At 36.9% G+C, this 23,100-nt stretch overlaps 1 protein-coding gene across 5 annotated transcripts in view; it reads left to right on the forward strand.

Annotated features, from left to right (window-relative positions):
• The first annotated feature begins 3,257 nt into the window (after positions 1-3,257).
• Positions 3,258-23,100, forward strand: part of LOC131069404 (uridine 5'-monophosphate synthase) — a 98,729-nt gene continuing 78,886 nt past the window's right edge. The window contains exon 1 of one of the 5 annotated variants that reach the window (XM_058004808.2): positions 3,258-3,440. The gene's annotated coding sequence lies outside the window, so the exon portion shown is untranslated. The remainder of the gene's footprint in view (positions 3,441-23,100) is intronic. The other 4 variants (XM_058004806.2, XM_058004804.2, XM_058004805.2 and 1 more) reach the window with 4 other exon arrangements.

Raw genomic sequence — 23,100 nt, forward strand, 5'->3', positions numbered from 1 at the left:
TAATTGAATTGAAACCTTTTAATATACAAAATTTAATTCTTTTATGACACAATATGCAACAAGTTATTGCATGTAAAGTAATATGCAACATAGAACACAACATGGAGATGCATTCATAGATGAAAAAATTATCAAGTTGCCTAGAATGAATAATGTTGTTCATTTTGTTTTGTTTTTAGTTCGTCTCATTTGACAAACACTCTAGTCCACCTTTAGGTTTAGGTCCTCATTGGTAGTCAATTTATTTCTTACACTTGATATTTTAATTATATTAGCTTCGTCATTCAAATTTTAAGAATATTTAAAATATAAAAGTGATGGATGAAATATTAAGAATATTTTCTAATGACACACTTTTTCTTAGGCATGAAAATAGATCTACAAATTTAAATGGAATATTAGTGAGGATTTCACCCATGACAATTTATCTATCATAGAGCCTACATTCTCCTTTGATTGCTATTCTAAAATTAAAAAAATTCATACACCATTTTCAAAATAAAGGAACATCTTGCCTCTAATTGCTCTCACAATAGCAAGTTCAGTATGTATAATTAGTTGCACACTCTCAGAGTTACATACTTTCAACTATTTCTTTCTTTAATAAAAAATATTAAAAATTAATAAATTACAATATTTATCTTGGACAATCAATGATCAAGAAAAAAAAATTAACCTTTCAATCTCTTTCTCTAAAACATTTTTTTTTTATCATTATGTAGTAAAATAGTTGCAATTTTTGGTTTGCTCATTGACAACATTGTTGTTCAATGTAGACAAATGTCAAAACTTTAAAATAAGACCTAAAAAAAGAGACTCTCTAATTTATCTTCGATTAATGTAAACAACTTTTTATTTAGGAACTATAAAAAAAGAAGAGAGACACTCTTATTTAACTTTGATTAATGTAAAGTGGGTACTTATTGTTCAACTAATTTAAAAAAAAAAAATCAATAATATTATATATCTAATTAAATTATACAATGATACATGCAAAGATTTAAATTTTAATATAATTAATATTAAAATTTATTTATATTTTACCTTTGATTTCCTATCGACGTATCCTTGAACCTTCTAGAGGTGCAAGTGCTAGTTTACAACTAGGTAGGCAATGAAGAATTTTTCCACATCGATGCAACTGAAGCATGTTGTGCTGTGCTACCAAGGAGTCAAAAATGATAGTGAAAAAGGTAAGGACACGTGGATGGACCAATTTCCTATACATATTGCAAATGATGTATTTTAATATCTTTTATATATAAAAAACATTCTATTAAAACGACCCAAAATTGATGGAGAATGGGCATGCTACCGCAAATTTCACAATTACAACTATAAACAAGAGTTCATCTGAAAAAAAATGAGGGCCTTGAATAGTTGTTTGTTAGTTCCTACCCTGCACGGAACTATTGTCGAGGGCTAGAATTAAACAATGATTAAACATGTTTTGCACAACCAATAGCATCACTTAGTTTTTCTATTGCAAAACTTTAATTCAATATTCCCTACAGAAATCTGATCGGGCTTTAGTGGCTGTCTGTCGAATATGTGTTTTGGTAAGGTCTCATTGGAGGATACATAGGCATTTCAGAATTCAATGCAAGAGAAGAGGCAAATATAGAGGAAGGGTGAAAAACGAAAATCTTGGGATTAACGTTTCTACAGGACACTGGACACAGCTGGCGATTAGGGTTTCCGTTTGGGAATTACGTGTTGCTTCACAGGTTTCTTATGACAGTATTTTTTTTAAAGATCTTTAAAGGTGCATTTTTTTGCATCCGTCTGGGAAATCATTCATAGCAGTCCAAGAGGACACACTTCTTCCAGACATTTGGATAATTAATCCACGTGCCTTGTCTATGCTTCAACATTTTGCATGCATTTTGCAGGGTAATACATAATCTGGGTAACGATTACTTCTGCTTGGTGCTATTTGAGGACGCTGTAATTAGTTTATGTTGTCTTGTACATATGGGTTTCTCGCTTTGTCTTTCTCTGAATGCTTGGCCTTGGGATTGGATCGTGCTGGAATTTTGTATCAAGAGACAAAACATTTTCATGTATTTCATGTATCGTGCACAAGGTCTCCACTATGTTCTTCCTTTCTCACAGTATAAGTTTTATAGAAGCAGGGTAGGTCTAGTTGTGAGCTGTGGAATTTCCAACTAACGGTAACTGTTTTCCAAGCCTTAATTGTTTTTCAAACTCTTTTCATTTTTTTTTGGGGATTCTTTTCTTGTTTGCCTATTAAATGTCACCGTTAAGTTTGTTCCTTTTGGTTGCCCCATAAAAATGATACCTTAAACCCAAATAAATTAGAAAGTCAACATAGCTAGTTAGCTTGTCACGGTGAAAGGCAATTATCAATATGTATTACACACATAGATTGTACCGAACATATAAATTGATATATTTGTCAAGCTTTTTTTAATCTTTTGCAATTACGTATACCACACCAAAAATGATATGAATTAGTCCTCAATTGAACAAGCAAAATCTATAACCTCTAAATATTGACCTCTATATATTCCTCCATCATCATGATAAATAGTTGTTCTTTCTCTCAACCTTCTTTGCAAAATTTCTCCACAACTAAAATAACAATTAATAATAAGAACATTTACCGTCCAATCAAAATTTAGTAAATTTTTTTCGAGAGGAACATTTGCAGAAATGCGCTTTACCAAATTAAAGTCTGCGAGTTCTATTGTAGGTTTGTGGGCCATTTAGAAAATATAACTTGTTTCATTTTTTCAAGTACAAATTATTTTTTAAACTTGATTAGGGGAAAGGACCCAGTAGTCGAGCATGTACCAATTGTTGTGAGGGTTGTTGATACCTTTTGTTCCAAAAATTGAACAAATAAGACCTATTGTTTGAAACAAAAAATATCAATTTTTGTTAGGAAATGTACCAACAGTTGTTAGGAAATGTACCTATAGTTGTTAAGAAATGTACTAATATTGTAAAGAGTAACCAATCAAGTGATGCAATGTCAGCGACACAACTATTGGGGTCTCTTTTGCACGCCTATTGGTCTCACTTTTTTTTGGGGCTATTTTGGACACCTTGGCAAAAAGCATGCTGATGTGGCATCATATTTGATGATGTGGCCCTGAAACCTTAGTTATAAGCAGACTTGCCAAGTAAGCTGCTGTAAAAAAATCAAAGTGATTTGAAATTTCCAAATAGAATTTTGAGAAACGCAAAGTTAGGGTGGACAAACTACTGGATCCTTTCCCCTATTAAAATATGGATAGGGCCAATTTTGGTGAAGAAATTAAAATATGGAATAGGGCCAATTTTGGTGAAGAAATTAAAATATGGAATAGGGCCAATTTTGGTGAAGAAATAGCTTGGAGGGCACAGCTGTCTCGAAATCTGAAGGAGCTTCGCATCCATCTCTGTCAAACCTCGCCATCGAGCAATGCAACCAGGTTTCTGGCCTACTTCTTTACACCCTCATCTCAGAAAGCCCGAAATCTTAATCTTTAATAACCATAGCATTTTCAATCTGACCATTCAATATTGCTCAACACATCAAAATAATTGGAATCCTGTATTTTTTATTTATTTTTAACTGTTTTTAGCATTTGAGGACAATTTTAGTTTCAATTGTCCTGTCAGTTATTAAACTTGTTTGTAGATTTTGCTGGTTTTGGGGCTCTCTCAATTAGATCTCTGAGGATGGAATGTGTTTGCGTTTGTCCTTATAATAATTTTTTCTAGTCATTTTGGGCAAGGTTATGAGGTATTTGATTTGGTGTGGGGTAAGGTTAGGCCAGATTTCGTAAGATTAAGCCACACTCGATTGCACCTCAGAACCTTCGCAAATGACGGCTAGAGTTATAGTACGATGTGATCGTGACACCACAATATCGCCATATGCTCACCAGGGTTATAGGGCGCCTCGTTGCAGTGGGGGGCTTTCTGTGCAATTCTTACAAATGCCTGTCATTACCGTTACATCAAACCTTATGGGACAAGGGTAGCCTTATATAACAAGAACATGTTCTTATTTAACAAGAACATGTATTTTGAATTGGAGACTGGCTCCGAGAATCTGTTTAGTTTTGCAAAATTAGCACTCAAAGCAATTTTTTTTATGGAAACAGGGCTTCTGTTCTTTTTTTGGGCCGGTACATGTTTGGTGAGATTATAGGCTGCCTTTTATGTTGGATGCGCTGGTCTTACAGTTCATTCTTACTGAACCTGGATCGTCTTTAAATGTATCCCATAATTATTAAATCACAAATTTGACACGTTTTTATTAATGTTATGGATCTCTTTGTTGCGTTTAGAGGGGTTTTAACCTAGATCACATCCTTACGGTGATTCTTCTTAACCATTATAGCACGACCCCATGGACTGTATATTTTTTATTTGGCTAGAGAGTGGCTGAGTTTAATAACTCACACCATAGTTCTATTCTTGTTGATGCCTGCCTCACCAGAATGAACTTGGGTGCAAGTCTGGGGCTGTTTCTTAGAATAATTATGCCTCAATCCTTACATCTAAACCCAAAGGAAGTCTGTGTCATGCGGTCTATGTTTCAAGAAGCTTCATAAAAAAAGAGAAAGAAAAAATATTTTGTCTACATACTGTTTTCCAAAATTAGATTTATTCATGAAAAAAATTACAAATATATAAACCAAAATCCTATGGAGAATCCTATGGAGTGATGTTTCTTTGTAACACTATATCACGGGCCAGTTCCTATCAATCAGAAACATTTTTTTAATTACAACATGTAACATGATTGTCCACAATGATTCCAATCAAAGAGATAGGTGGATAACAAGACTCAAAATTTATACTTTACGGACTTATAAAACAGTTTATTAACTTTCTTTTTGATGCTTCAACTATTAATACGAAGCTGATTTCAATTTTCAAAGTTGGTATATGGTTCCAAAATCAGAAGAGCTAAATTTTCCTATATGATTTGTGTTGACATGGCAGAAAATAATTATATAGATTAATTCTGTTATTTTGTTCATCTTTCTAACCATAAAATAGACATTTCATGCTGAAGAACAAAACTGCAACATCATTTCTGTTCCTTCAATTTAGTTTGAACAGCTCCATTCATCTGCTCATTGTCATGATAATTAGAAGGGAAAGCAAGAGGATTAATCTTCAATAAGTTTCCTGAACACCTTTTCGACAATGTACACATCAGATTGAAGTTCTGTTGGAAGGAATAATATAAATTTTATGTTTTTAAAGGATTATTTGTCTATATGCTTAATGATTCTTATTGTTTTGCTTTATGGTGTTTTCAATCAGAAGGGGCTGATGAAATAATGATATTTTTCAACTTCAAATATTTTTGAATTATGGGATATAAATTTTCATGTGTGAAAGCTATGATTTTTGTTTAAAAATATAAATTATAAGGAATATGTGGCTCATTCTGATGTTTCTCAATTTATAAACTTGAAATGTTCGTTGACAATAATATGCTGATAAAAGCTATTTAATCATTGAAGCTTCCTTTTCTCTAAGTTGCTGATTTGGAAATGGGTGTGTATATATATATATATAAATAAGTTCAAAATACTGCATATCATACCCATTCTGAAAAAATGACCATAAATTTTAGAAATTCAAAACAATATACTAATTCTATAGCAATTTATTAATTTTATTTAAATTAGATGTCATAATAAACATTCATTTTTCATAATATTATATAAACACCTATTTATTATTTTAATAAATAGGTAACATATATTATTAATTAAAATAATAATCATTTACTTATTCAAATAAATTAAAAGTTGAAATCCAAAATTATAAAAAAAGCATAAAAAACAATAAATCAAACAAAAATGAAAAATAAAAGATAGTGGAAAAAAAAGTAAAGGAATTTGAAAATCGTTAGGGTTTTTCCTTTTGTGAAGTAGCAGCAATGAACAGATCTGAAGTAGTGTGGTAGGTGATGTCTCTGGCTTGAGCGGTATAAATCCCTTGTATGCATACACATATACTTTATGACCTGGTTTCACACACATTCGAACAACCATAATTAGATATTTCATTGGAGTTCCTATGTGATTTAAACAAATAGAGGGTGCGCTATCATTGGATTTGTCTTTAGTATCCTTCTTTGCTGTCTTTTCTCCTTCTCATGGCAGATAAAACTCACAATATAAACAGATGATAAGGTTTAGGGCTTCTACAGTGTTGGATTTTAGGTCTCAGATTAACAGTAAGAACAAAAATCAGAATTGTATCTTTGACAACTTATATTAACATGAAGGTTAGCTGAACACTTAAACAAACATAGTCTAAATGAAATGCATAAACAATATAACACAAAACATGAGTTACCCTGGGAAACCTCCCTCTTGGAGGAAAACCCAGCAAGGAATGATCCTCAGATCTGATTGTCACCAATTTGATAGATTACAATACTTATCCCTTTAATGCTAATGATGATGAACAAACAGCAATCTGTTTGTTCTAATCTGATAACTAGGTCAGCACACAAGCTTGACCAAGACTGCACCAAATCAGATATAAACAGCCTTCTTCTTTAGATCTGCTCCAGGTCTGATATGATGTCTCAGAGCTTTGATAACCTGTCTTCAATATCAATATAAAGTACACAGGTCTGCACCTTTTGATGATGAAGTCTGCACTCTTTAATGGAGGTGTTTGCATCTAGGATTATGCCCATGAATGGGATTCACCTTTAGTCTATATAGCATCAGTTCTTCACATACAATGGATCAGATTCTTCAGGCACGGATTGCTCCTAACAGCAGAGATAGTTCACACCAAGTTGGCTCAGATTCTTCATATACTGATTGCACATAATAGCTGAGAAGGTTCGCATTGTACGACTGGAGAATTTCGCATCACAGGGCAAAGGTAGAGTTCGCATCAATCTTTTGGAGCAGAATTATTTGCTTGAAAAACTTCTCTTATGCACTCCAAATGACACCATATATATATGGTGCTTGCTGACTTATTGGGTCGGCCCAATAAGTAATTGGCGCCGACTTCAAATTTGATTTCCCACGCTAATGTATATGTATTTGAATGCTTCCACCTTATATTATATAGGGTCGGCCCTATATTGAATTTGGCGCCAGTGTTAGTTTGAATGCCCACGCTACCTTTGGGTGTGGATACAAGTAAGGGCGGGCCCAACCCTATTTAGCAAAAATCAAATGTTGCCTTGGGCAATTTGATTTTTGCTTTATAATTAATTTTCAAACTAGTTACAAACAACACTCCCTCTTAACTAGGGAGAAAAATAATCTTACAACCAAGTTACATGATTAGGGCCCGACCCTAAGTAATACATGCAATCTATATCTTGTATTCTGAATTTAGCAGTGTTCCACGGGCGTTGGGCATAGGGGGACGGGGGGGACGTGTTTCCGGGACGGGGGGACCAAGGGCCTAAATTTGGGGAAGGCGGGGGGACGGCGGCGGGGGGGTGGCGGGGTGGTGGTGCTCATATACTTGTACATATACATATAGTACTTGAAAAACTAGTTTTGAAAAGATGTATGACAGTATTACAGTGTAAGAATTACATTTCAAATGAGACTATAGGAAATTTGAAATACTAAATCTAAATACCAAGATTTCTAAGTTGTGTTGTTATATGGAGCCTAATCAAACTCGGAGGTTAGATTTTCCCTACTTCTATCGGTGCGGTTTCCCCCTATATTTTTCAACGGGGGTTTGGGGGCATCGCCCCCAAGTTGGGCTCAAGGGGCATCACCCCTTGCGGGTCAAGGGGCAGTGCCCCTTGCGCGTTCCCTGCCGCGATACAAGGCGGGGTCGAGGGGCAACGCCCCGCGAGGCCAAAAATACTTTTATTATTTTCTAAAGGCGTCGGGTGCTATTTTTCTATTGGCCCACGTCCAATTAGAGTTACCCCTTAACCCTCAAAAAACTTAAAAACTCACTTTTTAAAATTTTTTTAATTTTAAACATTGCATATAAGTGGGGGCGACAAGAGACGTCTGGGCGTCTCCCCGTCCTTCGAGAGACGTCTAAGTGGGGGCGACAGGAGACGTCTGGGCGTCTCCTTGTCCTTGGAGAGACGTCTGCACATCTCTTGAAGGATGGGGAGACGCCCAAACATCTCCCAAGGAGACGTGGAGGCGTCTCCATGTCTCTTTGGGAGACGCCCAAATGTCTCCCAAGTAGACGTCTCCATGTCTCCACGTCTCCCTGGGAGACACGGGGACGTCTCCGCGTCCCAGCGGTGCTTGGGTGGCGGTGGCGGGACGGCGGGGGACGTCACGTCCCCGTCCCCGCGTCCCCGCGTCCCTGAGACGTTTCTGACGGGGGGACGCGTCCTAAAAGGGGGGGGGACGTGTCCCCGTGGAACATTGGAATTTAGCCAACACTCTTTTAGAGAGGATTACAACAAGTAGCCAGAAATAATATCACGAATAATAACTCATAGTATTCATCTTGCATTGCCATTCATTGTCTGCTAAGGATGAAGGAGAACTTCCATTTTAATCTTCTTTATTTACATCTTGCACATAGTATTCTCCTTTAATCTTCACCTAGAGAAGAATGTAATACCTTTACCTCAATCTTCTCCCAGAGAAGAGTATAACATCAGAAATTCATAATCTTGCACACAAGCAAAGAAGGGAATAAACATAATCTTCCATCTAGCACACCTTCCATTCAGCACACAAGCATAGGATGAAGTTTCATCTGCCACACAAGCATAGAGTGGATCTAGCACATCTTTCATCCAGCACACAAGCATAGGATGAGATTCCATCTAGCACACAAGCATAGAGTGGATCTAGCACATCTTTCATCCAGCACACAAGCATAGGATGAGATTCCATCTAGCACACAAGCATAGATTGGATCCACCTTACATAGCCCGCAGAGGGTGGTTGATGCAACACAATGCATCACTGAGGTTGAGACTTCTTCTCAACCAAGGTAGTGTTCTCCATAGCTCCAAGTCTATCTTATGAAGTATTCAAGCTTCAAAAGACTTGGTGAGAACATCTGCAACACAGGATTGACCTGTCATAAGACACTGAATTGTCAGGTATCACTATACAACCCTGATAATAAATAATTATAAGAAACAATTCAACAAGATTTTGAAAAGCCACACAGTTTCCTTGATACAGTTCATGCTCCAATGAATTCAGCTTCGGCAATACTCAGTACAACTGAGGACTGTTTACTGTAGTCCTAATAGATCATAGAGTTTCCAAGCTGGAACAAGGTGTTTGAAGTGTCTTTCCTATTTGTGTCACTTCTTGTCCAATACTCTAGGTGATAACAGCTTCAACTCACAATCATCTGTGCTTAACAAAAATACTTCAGGGTATGCTTGGCAAGAACAACATACACAACCTTGATCATGAATTAGCTGAAGAACCCACCAATCAATTGCCTGTCTTCAGATGGATTTAGCTGCAGACATCCTCAACTTCTCTAAGTTAGTTTACATAAATGTTTACAATCCATCAAATATCAATAGTATACTTGACTTAGAATACTTGGTTAGATCCTGGACATACTTCTAACCCTAGAAAGTAAAGCATTAGATTTTAGATTCTTAATTCATCCACATCAGAAATAAGAATTCACAATATATTACAAAACCCTACGCTTAATAAATGATTGTTAATTCTTTTATACCAAGTATTCATCGAGGATTGTGGGAATCCTAGGACTCCCTCTTAATCCTTAACCAAATATAAGAATTAACAAAAGAACCAGACATCATATAAAACTGAAGATGCTAATTTGCTTTTCTCTTATTTTCACATTCTGTGAAAGGACCTATGGCGTACCTTTGGACATCTTCTTCAGTAAGTAAATGAGTTGAAGGTTTGTATAGGCTTTCATACCTTTTCAAGCTCTCTCTGAAACTTTGAAGCAAGAACTATCTTGAAGAGAAATCATCAAACACAAAGAAAGCTTATCTCTTTCATTGATTGGCAATCCTCCAGCATTCTTAACCCTAAGAACCTTTGAAGACTGAGAGGCCACCTTTATCTCAGCAAAGAGGCATAGCAACCTATGAAGTACCAAACACATACAAAGATTCATGGATTAAGAGATACTAATATTACTACAAAAATGTAGTCCTGATTGTATTGATATCACGAGTGGAATTTTAATTTTCCTAAAGGATATAACTTGAACTCAGAAGAGATCAATTACAACTCGAGTCATAAATTGTCAGAATCAACCTTACCAAGGAATTTATTTTTATTTTTATTTTAAATAACCTTCACCTTTGACCCTGAGAGATGGATGAGGCTAATATATAACGTAGTCAATATCCGAATAGCCAAACCTGAAAGAGTCTTATAGATTAATCACAATATGGTTGATCATGTACATATAATATCAAGTAGAACAAAGTCTGCATACTTAGCCGGGCAAGAACCTAATTATATTCAGCTAGGATGGAAGAGGCCCAAAACTATCAAGTGAAATGCTTACCTCAACCTGAGGCATCTCAAAATCACAAGCATATGAATAAAGAAGAAGAAACCACTATTGTATTGAATCATTCATCTTTTACAGACTAACTTCCAACTATCAACACAACATCATAATTAATTAACAATGATATGTTGCTCTCGTGTATAATAGATAAATCATTGTCTAGAGAAGCACTATTCAACAATAATTGACAAACCTTGCCAAGGTGAAGAAATGATCAAGGCCAATCGAAAGAAGCCTTTCTATGACATTAGGAGCACAAGACAACAATAATGGAACAAGAGAAGATTTGCAATTTATGTCCAGCAACACCTAGGTCCAATAATAAATGTTACATATCTAGAAGCAAAATAAGTCTTATCATTTAAAAGACTTAAACCATTGTCAATATTCGATCATATCATTGTAAAGCGGAAAAAATCAAACCCTAGTTGCTCTCCCCTCCCCAACTCCAAGGAGAGAGAAGGGAGAGTCACTAGGGTTGATGGTTTTCACTTAGGAGGGACTTTACATTCAAAAGAGGGGTTGAAACCCACAAGATCCAATCCCACGCAATGCAAGATTGGATTCTAAATGAGTTTCAAGGGTTAAGACATCAAGGATACCCTCTTTTGTAAAGAATGTAGATAGGATGATTGAACTAAGAATGCATGTAAAGTAGGAAAGATTCGCTTATAAACAGAGATAGGGATACAGGATGAAGCTGCGGACCTGGAATTAGCAGTAAAATGTCGAGACGGTGCTGTTCTGCAAATTTGAGCGAAAGTTGACGGGACAATGGCGCCTAGCGTGCACACGGTCCTCCGAAAAGCCGCGAAACGAAGGTGGATCTGTTCGTCTCTGCACAAGGATTCCAGATCTTCAATTACAGCCGCGTACCTGCAACCTACACACAGAAAAGAGAGGACGATTGGGGGGTTAGGGATGAGGGGTTTGCCTTTAGGTCAAACCCCGGTTTTGGAATTAACCAAGAAATGAGAGTGCTGTAAATGTAAATGTTTGTAATGTAAACAAGTACTGATACCTTGTTGTAAGAATGTTTGTATTCTTACATGCGAAGGTGTAATGTATGTAGTATGTTGTATGTTGTATGTGATCTCCTCTTCAATGGTTGAATCCTTGTCTTGAATGCAACACCTAGCCTTGAATGGAGACTTAGAATGCTCAATTGCTTGAAGGAATACTTGAATGCTTGAATGTTTGAATGTTTGAATATCACTTCCGCCTCTTGCTCTTGCTTCTTTTCTTCCTCTATTTCTAGGAGAGGAAAAGTAGTTTATATACTTGTCAATTAGGGTTGATAGACTGATTTTTCCGACCTTAGGCCGACCAGGAAACATTATTTCCCGAATTGCAAACTTAAAGACCCAATGCCCAAAAGAGACCGGGCCCAAAATAGGGCCAGGGACCAGGGCGCTGGGCGCCATGGTCTTGGGGGACCAGGGCGCTGGGCGCCATGGTCCCACCTCCCGAGACAGCAGGGTGCAAGGAGGGATCAGGCCAGGGTGCAGAAAAATGCAGTTTTTGGTGTTGTAAACAGGTTTCGGGGTCTCCATTCAGGTTCAACGTTGCGTCGACATCGTGAAGACCCAAATGCAGTCAAAATTGCAAGTGTTGCAATTTTAGGACGTTACATTTAGCCCCCACTTTAGCGGGAGTATAAGCGTACGCTCATACTTTCGGTAAAGTACAAGGAAACAACATTGAAAAACTTTTACCACGTCAAGAAGGCAAGATACACCAAGCCCCCAGTGGACTAAAGATCTTACGACTTCGATTGACAAAGTAAAAGGGAAGATCACGAGGGAGAACCATGACTGTCAGTAGTAAGGTTCCCTCACTATGAGCCATGCAAGAAAAATACCAAAAAATTTTCAAGGCAAAGCTAAATTCGCCAAGAAACTTTCAAGTATCTTGAAAAGATATGAACGGGATGTATGCCCCCCTACGTTAAAGCGATAGCACACGCCTCACCGGGGGTGATTGCTTTAAGGTAGTGATACATATAAGAAATGAGAAAGGAAAGGAGCATGTTATCACAAGGATTTAGCCCCCAAGTGTGAGATAAGCCCAAGGATAATAGACACAACACAAAGCACAAGGTGACTTCGCTTTCCTCGGGGTCAGTATGCTGTATGATAATTCATGTATATCATATGTATGTATGCATAATTGTTCTTCATTCCCCAATCAAGGAAGGTCACCTAGAAGAAGGGAACACATGTGTCTTTTGAGTCAACATGAGAGAGACCAAAAGAGATCTCAATGTTTTGCATCGTCCTCAAGTAGACAACACTAAGGACAACAAATAGAAGAATGAGAATAACACATAGAAGAAGTAACAAAAGAGATCAAGAGAGGAGGAGAGAGTCTGCTATGCTAATGATCTAGTCTAGCACGTCATCTACCCCCCGATCTTGCTGATCAATATTTCGGGAAGGTAGGAAACACGCTAGAGGAGGAACATCCAACACAGCAGATGGAGCTATCACAAGATCCAAACAAGGGCTCTGTTCATGTTCCGAGCCACGTTGTTCTTGTCTAGGAGCTAGGATAAGTGCTTTAGAAAATTCGTTAGATAAATGGTTATCAACATCAACATATTCATATTCACTATCAGAATGAACGGGAGTAACATTTTCATCATGAATAACATTTTCATCTATATCATCATCAAGATTTATAAAAATAGGATCTTTAACTCGCACAGGATCAAGACCATCATGCATCTTATGTTTAGGAGATTTCGGCTCAATCGTCGGCTGAGGAGAAAATGGAATAATACTGGCTGAAGGTGTTTTTGGGGATTGCAAAGTTTGAGAAGCAGCTGCCTGAACTCTAAGACGACGCTTTCGTCGGCGTTCACGTGCAGAACGATTCCGTCTAGTCTTAGTAGGAAGTTGAGAAGATTGAGGAGGAGGAATGTTCTCATCCTTATCACTTGGGTGTTTAGGTTGTGGTCTCTTAGGTTGATAAATAGGAGAAGAGGAAGGTCTCTTCTCTCCATAAGAGGAAGGAGGAGGAACTGCTCCATATAAAGGAGGAATATTTGGTTTAGGAAGGAGACCAAGCCCATCATGACGAGGAGGTATAGGTCTACTTTTAGGAAGTTTATTAGATATAGGCATAGTCACATTCATAGGGATGGGTTGGGAATCTTCTTGAGGAAAGACATTAGTTTTATCTTTCAAAGGAAGAACTTCCTTCTCAAGAATAATAGGAATATCAAGTTTGGGTGTTCTAGGTTCACTTAGAGATAGGATCATATCTTTTTTCCACTTTTGATAAGATTTGAAAAGAAGATCACTCCGCGGTGGAAGAGATTGGAATTGTTTAGGCCAAAAGTAATCAATAGGAACGCTAGAAGTTCTTTCAGCTGGTTTAAAGAGACTATGATTGATAGTAACAACTTCACCATTATGGGGAAATTTCAAACACTTGTGAATAGGAGAAGCAATAGCTTTCATGGAAGATAGCCAAGGATAGCCTAGCTTCACACGAAATTGTTCGGACGATGGAATAATAGCAAAGTCCACATCAAGGGATTTGTTATGGACCTCAATAGGTAATGTAATAGAACCAATTGCAGGAGAAGAAAATGCATCAAATAATTTCACAACCAAATTTGTTTGATCATAGATCACTTGATTCAATTGCAAAGTAAAAAGAAATTCTTCAGTAATGATATTAACCATACAAGAAGGATCAATAAGCACTCCACGACAAGGTGTATTCTTGACTTTTGCAACTATATATAAAGGACCATCAGGTGCCCTGATAGTTTCACTGGAATCAAATGTGATGGAAGGTTCTTTAGGGATTTTCTGCTGCTCTACAAAGTTAATCACATTCGGAGTCATAGACACAAGATCATCAGGTGAGACAGGGGAATCATTAGTATCAATCACATTAGAGGTATGAGAAGGCAATGGATCAGTAAAAATCTTAAGATTTTGGTTAGGAGGAGCTACAGATGTGTTGCCTTTATCATTCACTCCAGAAACAGAGATAGTATTATTATCAATCAAATCTTGAATTTTACCCTTTAAAGCAAAACATTTTTCAGTATCATGCCCAGGATGACGATGAAATTGACAAAATGATTTGTTATCAAAATAGGGTGAATTAATCTTTGCAGGATCTATTTGCCTTATAGGAGGAAGAGTAAGCACATTTTGTTCCAATAACTTTTTCATAATACTATGCAATGATTCATTCAAAGGAGTAAACTTTCTTTCTTTCTTGAAAAACTTAGAAATAGGAGGCACACCTAATGCTGCATTCACATTGTTGTTCATGATGTTTTCATTGAATTTAATGGACTCTCTGTTCGGTTTAAACTTCCCAAATGGTTGTTGACTACTATCACCCTTATCACTCGGAGCCATAGGATTTGCTTGTTCCATTTGACTCACAGTCAGTTGATAATTGTGAAGAGTTGCGCACAACTGTTGGAAAGAAGTAAACTCAGAAAACAGGAGTTTTTCTCTAATATCTTTTTGTAAATTAGAAATAAAGATTCTTTGAATATCATTGTCGGGTATTGGAAAAGAAATTTGAGCATACAAATGCTTATATCTACCAATGAAATCAGTCACTTTTTCTTTAACACCTTGTTTACAATGCATTAAATCAATCAAAGTAACTTTAGGACTTATATTGTTTTGAAATTGTTGAATAAAAGCATTTGCAAGTTGTTCGAAAGAAGTAATAGAATAAGAAGGCAACGAGCAATACCATTGTAGGGCTTTATCTCTTAATGTTCTAGTAAATAGTTTTGCAAGCAACCTTTGGTCATAAGCAAAATCGGTACATATTGTTTGAAAGGTCTTAACATGTGTTAGAGGGTCACCCTTACCATTATAAAGCTCCAAATGCGGAATTTCAACATGTTTAGGGGGAATAGCTCGAACAATGTCAAGAGAAAGTGGGCTCGCAACATCAAATGTGGGCACACTAAACTTAGATTGATTCATAGAGGCAATTTGTTGCTGCAAAGAAGAGACAGTTTGTGCAAGATTGTTAATGGTCGCTTCAGTCGAAGAGTTCATATTAGACGTGTTAGATTGTGATGGAGGTATTATGTTATTGAAAGAAGGTAGAGAGTAAGGTGGTGGGACACTATGATAGTTAGTCATAGGAGATGATTGGGAAGGAGGAACACTACAAGGAGGAATGGAATGATTAAACGAATTGCCCCTTCGCGTCATGTTCATTTGTGGTGATATAATAGGAACACTCATTGAAGGAATGAATGAATTTGTTGGATTGATTGAAGAGGAAGGATTGCCCCCATGACTGGTGATCATAGGGGGAATGTCTTGTATTGAAGTAGTCATTATGTTTGATGTAAAAGTAGGTATACTAGCAATAGGAGTTGTCAAAGGAATAGAATGATTAACTTGAGTAGGAGGTTGTGTATAACCTAAAGTTTCGGCACAACTCTTCATAGGCATCACATTCGAATCCACAATGTGTGCAATACCACGCAAAATATCAATTCCATTCTTATCACTTTGAACCATATGTTTTAGACCCTCAATTAATGAAAGAGCTTCACTATCAGGGTATTCTTGAGACATCCATTGTCGAAAATCATCAAATTGGTTATCCAATTTTGAAAGTTGTTCTACAGAAACCTCATGGAGAGCTTCTTCATCATTAAGAGGATTAGAGGAATTACCCATGTCCTCGTTAAAAAGGCCATTCAAATTAGGTTCCATCTCCTCAGTAATTAAACCTTGGAAAGACTTAATTCTAAGGCTTCGTCTAACGGGAATAGTGTAAGTAGGGCTTATTGTTGTAAAACTCATGCACTAAAGAGAGAGAGAAGATTTTGAATTTTAGAGGTAGCAAATTTCAATAAAATCAACCAATCTCCTAGATTTAAGCTGTTAAATGCAATCAGGACAATCTCCCGAAATTTCGGAAAAAATGTCCGGGACCGTGGCGAACGGAGTGCACACGGTCTTCGCAACTTTTTTCGAAATTTTCAGAGATGAAAGTTATGATGATTTTAAAGCTAATCTGAAAAAATTGAATGATTTTACGATCTGTAGATAGGCCAAATTAAAGTTGCAATCTCAAAATTGAACCCTACCAAGATTGTTGAAAAATGTAAAATTTGAATTTTGAAAAAAAAGAGAGGGAAACTGAAATTTTGAATTTTATGATTTTAGAAGGAATACTGAAAACAATGTAGGTTTTGAAATTTAAAAGTTGACTCGATTTAATGCAAAATTCGAATTTGAAAGCGGAAATCAAAGTTGCTGCAATTAAACACTTAATTTCAGAAGTCACAAATTGCAAAAATTTGAATAAAGCACTGAAATTTTGAATGAATGCCAACACACTTTTCAGATTTAGGACTGTAAGAAACACAATTTTGATATGAATTTTAATTTCAACAATTTTTGAATGATTAGAAGCCTCAATCCAAGCAATCGCTAGACCAACTTCGACTTTAATTTTGAAAGTGTTAAAATTGATAAAATCAGCCAAAATTTTGGATTTTAGTAGAAAAATACAGTAAGATCTAGTTCCCGAAATTTCGGAAAAAATTTCGGGGACGATGGCACTCGGGGTGCACACGGTCCTCGCAACTTTTTTCCAAATTTTCAGGGATGAAAGATATTTGTGATTTTGTTGCGGAATCCAAAGTTACAGCCGATTTGGAAGTGTTTTGATTAGTGAAATTATCAGTCAAAGGTTGAATCAAGAAGGTCTTAAAAATTAGGGTTTTGACGCTTAACCACTTAATTTTCGGAATTAAAGCACAAATATGAATTGACAATTTGCAATAGAAGGGTAGATCTAAAACAAGCATTAACAATTAAACATTCCACAAGTTTAATTACTAAAAAGAAAATTTTAGGGTTTTTATGCAATCAACCTCTAAAATTTGCAAAAGATCAAACATGGAAATGTAATTAAGGAAGCAAAATTTCAGATCTAACCATGAATAATCAGAATTAGGATGTTCACGTCGGGTTCACCAAAATGTAAAGCGGAAAAATCGAACCCCAATTGTTCTCCCCTCCCCAACTCCAAGGAGAGAGAAGGGAGAGTCACTAGGGTTGATGGTTTTCACTTAGGAGGGACTTTACATTCAAAAGAGGGGTTGAAACCCACAAGATCCAATCCCACGCAATGCAAGATTGGATTCTAAATGAGTTTCAAGGGTTAAGACATCAAGGATACCCTCTTTTGTAAAGAATGTAGATAGGATGATTGAACTAAGAATGCATGTAAAGTAGGAAAGATTCGCTTATAAACAGAGATAGGGATACAGGATGAAGCTGCGGACCTGGAATTAGCAGTAAAATGTCGAGACGGTGCTGTTCTGCAAATTTGAGCAAAAGTTGACGGGACGATGGCGCCTGGCGTGCACACAGTCCTCCGAAAAATCCGCGAAACGAAGGTGGATCTGTTCGTCTCTGCACAAGGATTCCAGATCTTCAATTACAACCGCGTACCTGCAACCTACACACAGAAAAGAGAGGACGATTGGGGGGTTAGGGATGAGGGGTTTGCCTTTAGGTCAAACCCCGGTTTTGGAATTAACCAAGAAATGAGAGTGCTGTAAATGTAAATGTTTGTAATGTAAACAAGTACTGATACCTTGTTGTAAGAATGTTTGTATTCTTACATGCGAAGGTGTAATGTATGTAGTATGTTGTATGTTGTATGTGATCTCCTCTTCAATGGTTGAATCCTTGTCTTGAATGCAACACCTAGCCTTGAATGGAGACTTAGAATGCTCAATTGCTTGAAGGAATACTTGAATGCTTGAATGTTTGAATGTTTGAATATCGCTTCCGCCTCTTGCTCTTGCTTCTTTTCTTCCTCTCTTTCTAGGAGAGGAAAAGTAGTTTATATACTTGTCAATTAGGGTTGATAGACTGATTTTTCCGACCTTAGGCCGACCAGGAAACATTATTTCCCGAATTGCAAACTTAAAGACCCGATGCCCAAAAGAGACCGGGCCCAAAATAGGGCCAGGGACCAGGGTGCTGGGTGCCATGGTCCTGGCGGACCAGGGCGCTGGGCGCCCTCGTCCTGAAGGACCAGGGCGCCGGGCGCCATGGTCCCACCTCTCGAGACAGCAGGGTGCAAGGAGAGATTAGGCCAGGGTGCAGAAAAATGCAGTTTTTGGTGTTGTAGACAGGTTTCGGGGTCTCCATTCAGGTTCAACGTTGCGCCGCCATCGTGAAGACCCAAATGCAGTCAAAATTGCAAGTGTTGCAATTTTAGGACGCTACAATCACATCAGGGGTTAAGGATCATGAAAAATATGTCAATCTAGGGTTTGGACAAGAATACTTATCACAAGGAAAATTACAAAGCCTAGAAAATATGCAAACCCTCGATAATACTCTTAATGTGAAAGAAAATAAGTTAGGATGACCTTATCTTTAGATAGGACCCCAACTAGGGTCATAATAGCAAAGTACATCAAAGCAAATGTTCAAGAGAAGTGAGCCTTTCTTGAAGGCATCTCTTGAATCCTGCATACCCATGATGTGGACCTGCCAATGCCCTTACTCTTCAACCTGATTCCCAACCTTTAGTAAAATATTCTCCTTAAGGGTGAAAGTAGTACGAACCTTTTGAGAGGCAAAGTTGAGTGCCCCATCAAGTCTCTCTTCAACCCTGCTATCATCTGAATCTGAAAAACAAAAAAAACTTTACTGAAATTTGAATGTTAGTATGACCTTAGCTTTGATACCATGTTGGATTTTAGGTCTCAGATTAACAGTAAGAACAAAAATGAGAATTGTATCTTTGACAACTTATATTAACATGAAGGTTAGCTGAACAATTAAACAAACATAGTCTAAATGAAATGCATAAACAATATAACACAAAACCCGAGTTACCCTGGGAAACCTCCCTCTTGGAGGAAAACCCAGCAAGGAATGATCCTCATATCTGATTGTCGCCAATTTGATAGATTACAATACTTATCCCTTTAATGCTAATGATGATGAACAAACAGCAATCTGTTTGTTCTAATCTGATAACTAGGTCAGCACATAAGCTTGACCAAGACTGCACCAAATCAGATATAAACAACCTTCTTCTTTAGATCTGCTCCAGGTCTGATATGATGTCTCAGAGCTTTGATAATTTGTCTTCAATATCAATATGAAGTACACAGGTCTGCACCTTTTGATGATGAAGTCTGCACTCTTTAATGGAGGTGTTTGCATCTAGGATTATGCCCATGAATGGGATTCGCCTTTAGTCTATATAGCATCAGTTCTTCACATACAATGGACCAGATTCTTCAGGCACATATTGCTCCTAACAGCAGGGATAGTTCACACCAAGTTGGCTCAGATTCTTCATATACTGATTGCACATAATAGCTGAGAAGGTTCGCACTGTACGACAGGAGAATTTCGCACCATAGGGCAAAGGTAGAGTTTGCATCAATCTTTTGGAGCAGGATTATTTGCTTGAAAAACTTCTCTTATGCACTCCAAATGACACCATATATATATGGTGCTTGCTGACTTATTGGGTCGGCCCAATAAGTAATTGGCACTAACTTCAAATTTGATTTCCCACGCTAATGTATATGTATTTGAATGCTTCCACCTTATATTATATAGGGTCAGCCCTATATTGAATTTGGCGCCAGTGTTAGTTTGAATGCCCACGCTACCTTTGGGTGTGGATACAAGTAAGGGCGGGCCCAACCCTATTTAGCAAAAATCAAATGTTGCCTTGGGCAATTTGATTTTTGCTTTATAATTAATTTTCGAACTAGTTACAAACAACATACAGGACCAAAAAGTCAAACAAAAACCCTTCGAAAATCATGTTAGCAGTTCAAAATGCTTGATATTTGCTTAGGAATCTGTACTGTCCCCAAATTGGGTATACTTGATTTTGGCCCAAAGTAACAATTCCACAACATAATTTGTTTACAAATAGTATTCTATAATTAAATCATATAATAGCTATTGAACTCTTAAAGTAAATAGACAATTAAGTTAAATAACATCACATACTTGGATCTCATCTATAACTTCATTTCCAGTAATCAACCATAGTAGGGATTGGAGAGGAGAGCATGATAGGGTGCTTGGAACATTTGCCGCAACTAAGCCCAAGGGTGTGATATAAGACCCCTTGGCCCACAAGTGGTACGAAATCTTGTCCATCCAACATGGGGTGGACTACTTAGATAGGGATCCCATCTCTGCCCTCCCAGTCATGTCTCCTTACTAATCCATACATGATTGCTTCTATTCTTTAGTTCCACTTCCAACAACCAACCATCAAAGGGATTGGAGAGGAAAGCATAATAGGGTGCCTAGAACATTCGCTGCAACTAAGCCCAAGGGCATGATAAACAACCCTTGCCTTACAAGTGGCAGGAAGCCTCGTCCATACAATATGGGGTGGTCTACTTAGATGAAGAACCTGTCTCTGCCCTCCCAATCATGTTTTCTTACTAATCCCGACATGATTGTTTGTAGGAGAATAAATAGATTAAATATATAATTAAAGAATCTAGATAGATTAGCGATTCTCATTATGTTAAACAATATCATCACATTTTATACCACAACACTTGCTAGATCACAAGACTACTGTTTTCTAAATGCAAATTACTCATTTCAGATATGATCTTATTTGATCCCTTTTCCTCAATTGATGGTCTGCCTTAAATGTCTTCAAGAGAGGACAGAGAGTCACCTACTTTACTAAGAGGCCCATCCCTTAGAGATGATATCTTCCTAATTAATCACTGCTCTTCACTTGGAACCAATGCCCCTTCAATGGTGACTGCTGACCTTTCATCTTCATTGATTTAGTTGAAGGAGTTGTTAAAGATTATCAGATTAATATCTGATCGCTGTAGCATATCGGGCCCCAATATTAGAAAAAAATGTGAAGTCTTATGAATAAGACAATTTTCTGATGATAGTAAATATTTGTTTCTGTTTTAAACTTCTTTTTTTGATTTCTAAATATATACTCTGATTATTCCCCCCCTCCTCCCTCAATTGAGATTTCTCTCCTTTTTATATTTCCCTTTGTGAAGGGAGTCACACCCTTTTACCATTGATGCCTTTTTGAAATGGTTACAACTCTTCACTTAATTGCTGCCTTCTTTCTTCTAATCGATGTGGTTAAGGATAATAATTCTTGATCTCTGTAGTTAGGGGTTGCTTCATATTATAATTTCCACCATTAAGGATAGATATATCTCAAAGAGAATGCCAACCAGTAAATGGCTATAATTTTATTATATTTTGATTTTTGATGTGAATAAAACTCAGAGAATATATATAGTGAAACTCAGATTCAATTGGCAGTAAATTGTGTGAGAAATTGCTAATCAGCTGTGTTTAAATTTATTTATCTATGAAACCCATGATTTGTATTAATTTAAGCCTAAGGGCTGCCAACCAAGCTTGGCGGGGACATGACAATCCACCCACCCTAAGATTGCTTGTCCTCAAGCATTGATCATGGAGAGTGTTCAAGATGACTCCCAAAATGGTTTTTGAACTTTGCCCTTTGAAAATCAATCTCACATTTCAACTTTCGCTTTGCTACTCTAATATAGATCACACTCAATTTGGTCTCAATGAAATTGAAGAGAAACTCAACATGATCCCACCAAATGTCATCTAGGATCATTTGCTTAACCTTTGCTGCCCTTGTGGTGCTAGATTGCCTCCATATGGACCAATTTGGGCTGATTACCATGTTATATAGTGCCTCACGAATCTTCAGAAGTTGTCTCAACACAATTTTTTTGGAGGCAAAATGTGTCTCAACAACCTATTTCAAAATTAAAATAGAAAAATTAAATATACAAAATTAAAACTAAATTAAAATTAAAATTATTACTACAGTAGAAAATATTTATTATATAACTTACCTTCAGCAGCTCCAATCTTGAGAATTGTCTAAATATTTCTTGTGACATATGGTGGTTGGTGATGAATATTTGGATCTCTTCGACCTCAGCATACACCTATTTGATCCATTCAATTTTGGTGCCAATTTTTTGTAGCATTAGGTTGAGGGAGTGGACAGCACAAGGTGTCCAAAAAATGTGTTCATAACATTTCTCAACCAATAACCCAACAGCCCTACAATTTTTTGCATTCCCTGTTATAACTTGCACAACATTTTGTTAAGTGCATAGCTTCCCTTGGATCGAATAAAATCAATATATATATACATTGATATATATAGAGATATGCATATTTATTAAAACATAAATATTAAATGACATGGTCGATGTAATAATCCCGATAACTATCGGGCTGCATTAGTTAATATAAACTGATGCAATGGGTGGGAGATGGAGGGTCATGTCCCCGTAGGGTCATGACTCTACGTGGCATAAAGCCACGTAGAAGTCATGCCCCTATGTGGGCATGGCTCTACGTCTCCTATACATATCCAAAGAATGTCGACAGTTTCGGTAAGTTAATCAATCACCGTGGCAATCAAACATTCCAGAAGCTGTCGACATTAAATAAAGAATAAAAGTTACAGATTTATGCTTAGATATAAATCGAGGAGAACAATATTCATTGCAGTAATTTCTATTATTGTTAAAATATGGTAAGTCTGTTATCTTCTCTATCTCTG

The sequence above is a fragment of the Cryptomeria japonica genome, chromosome 10, assembly GCF_030272615.1.
Source record: "Cryptomeria japonica chromosome 10, Sugi_1.0, whole genome shotgun sequence".
NCBI lineage: Eukaryota > Viridiplantae > Streptophyta > Pinopsida > Cupressales > Cupressaceae > Cryptomeria > Cryptomeria japonica.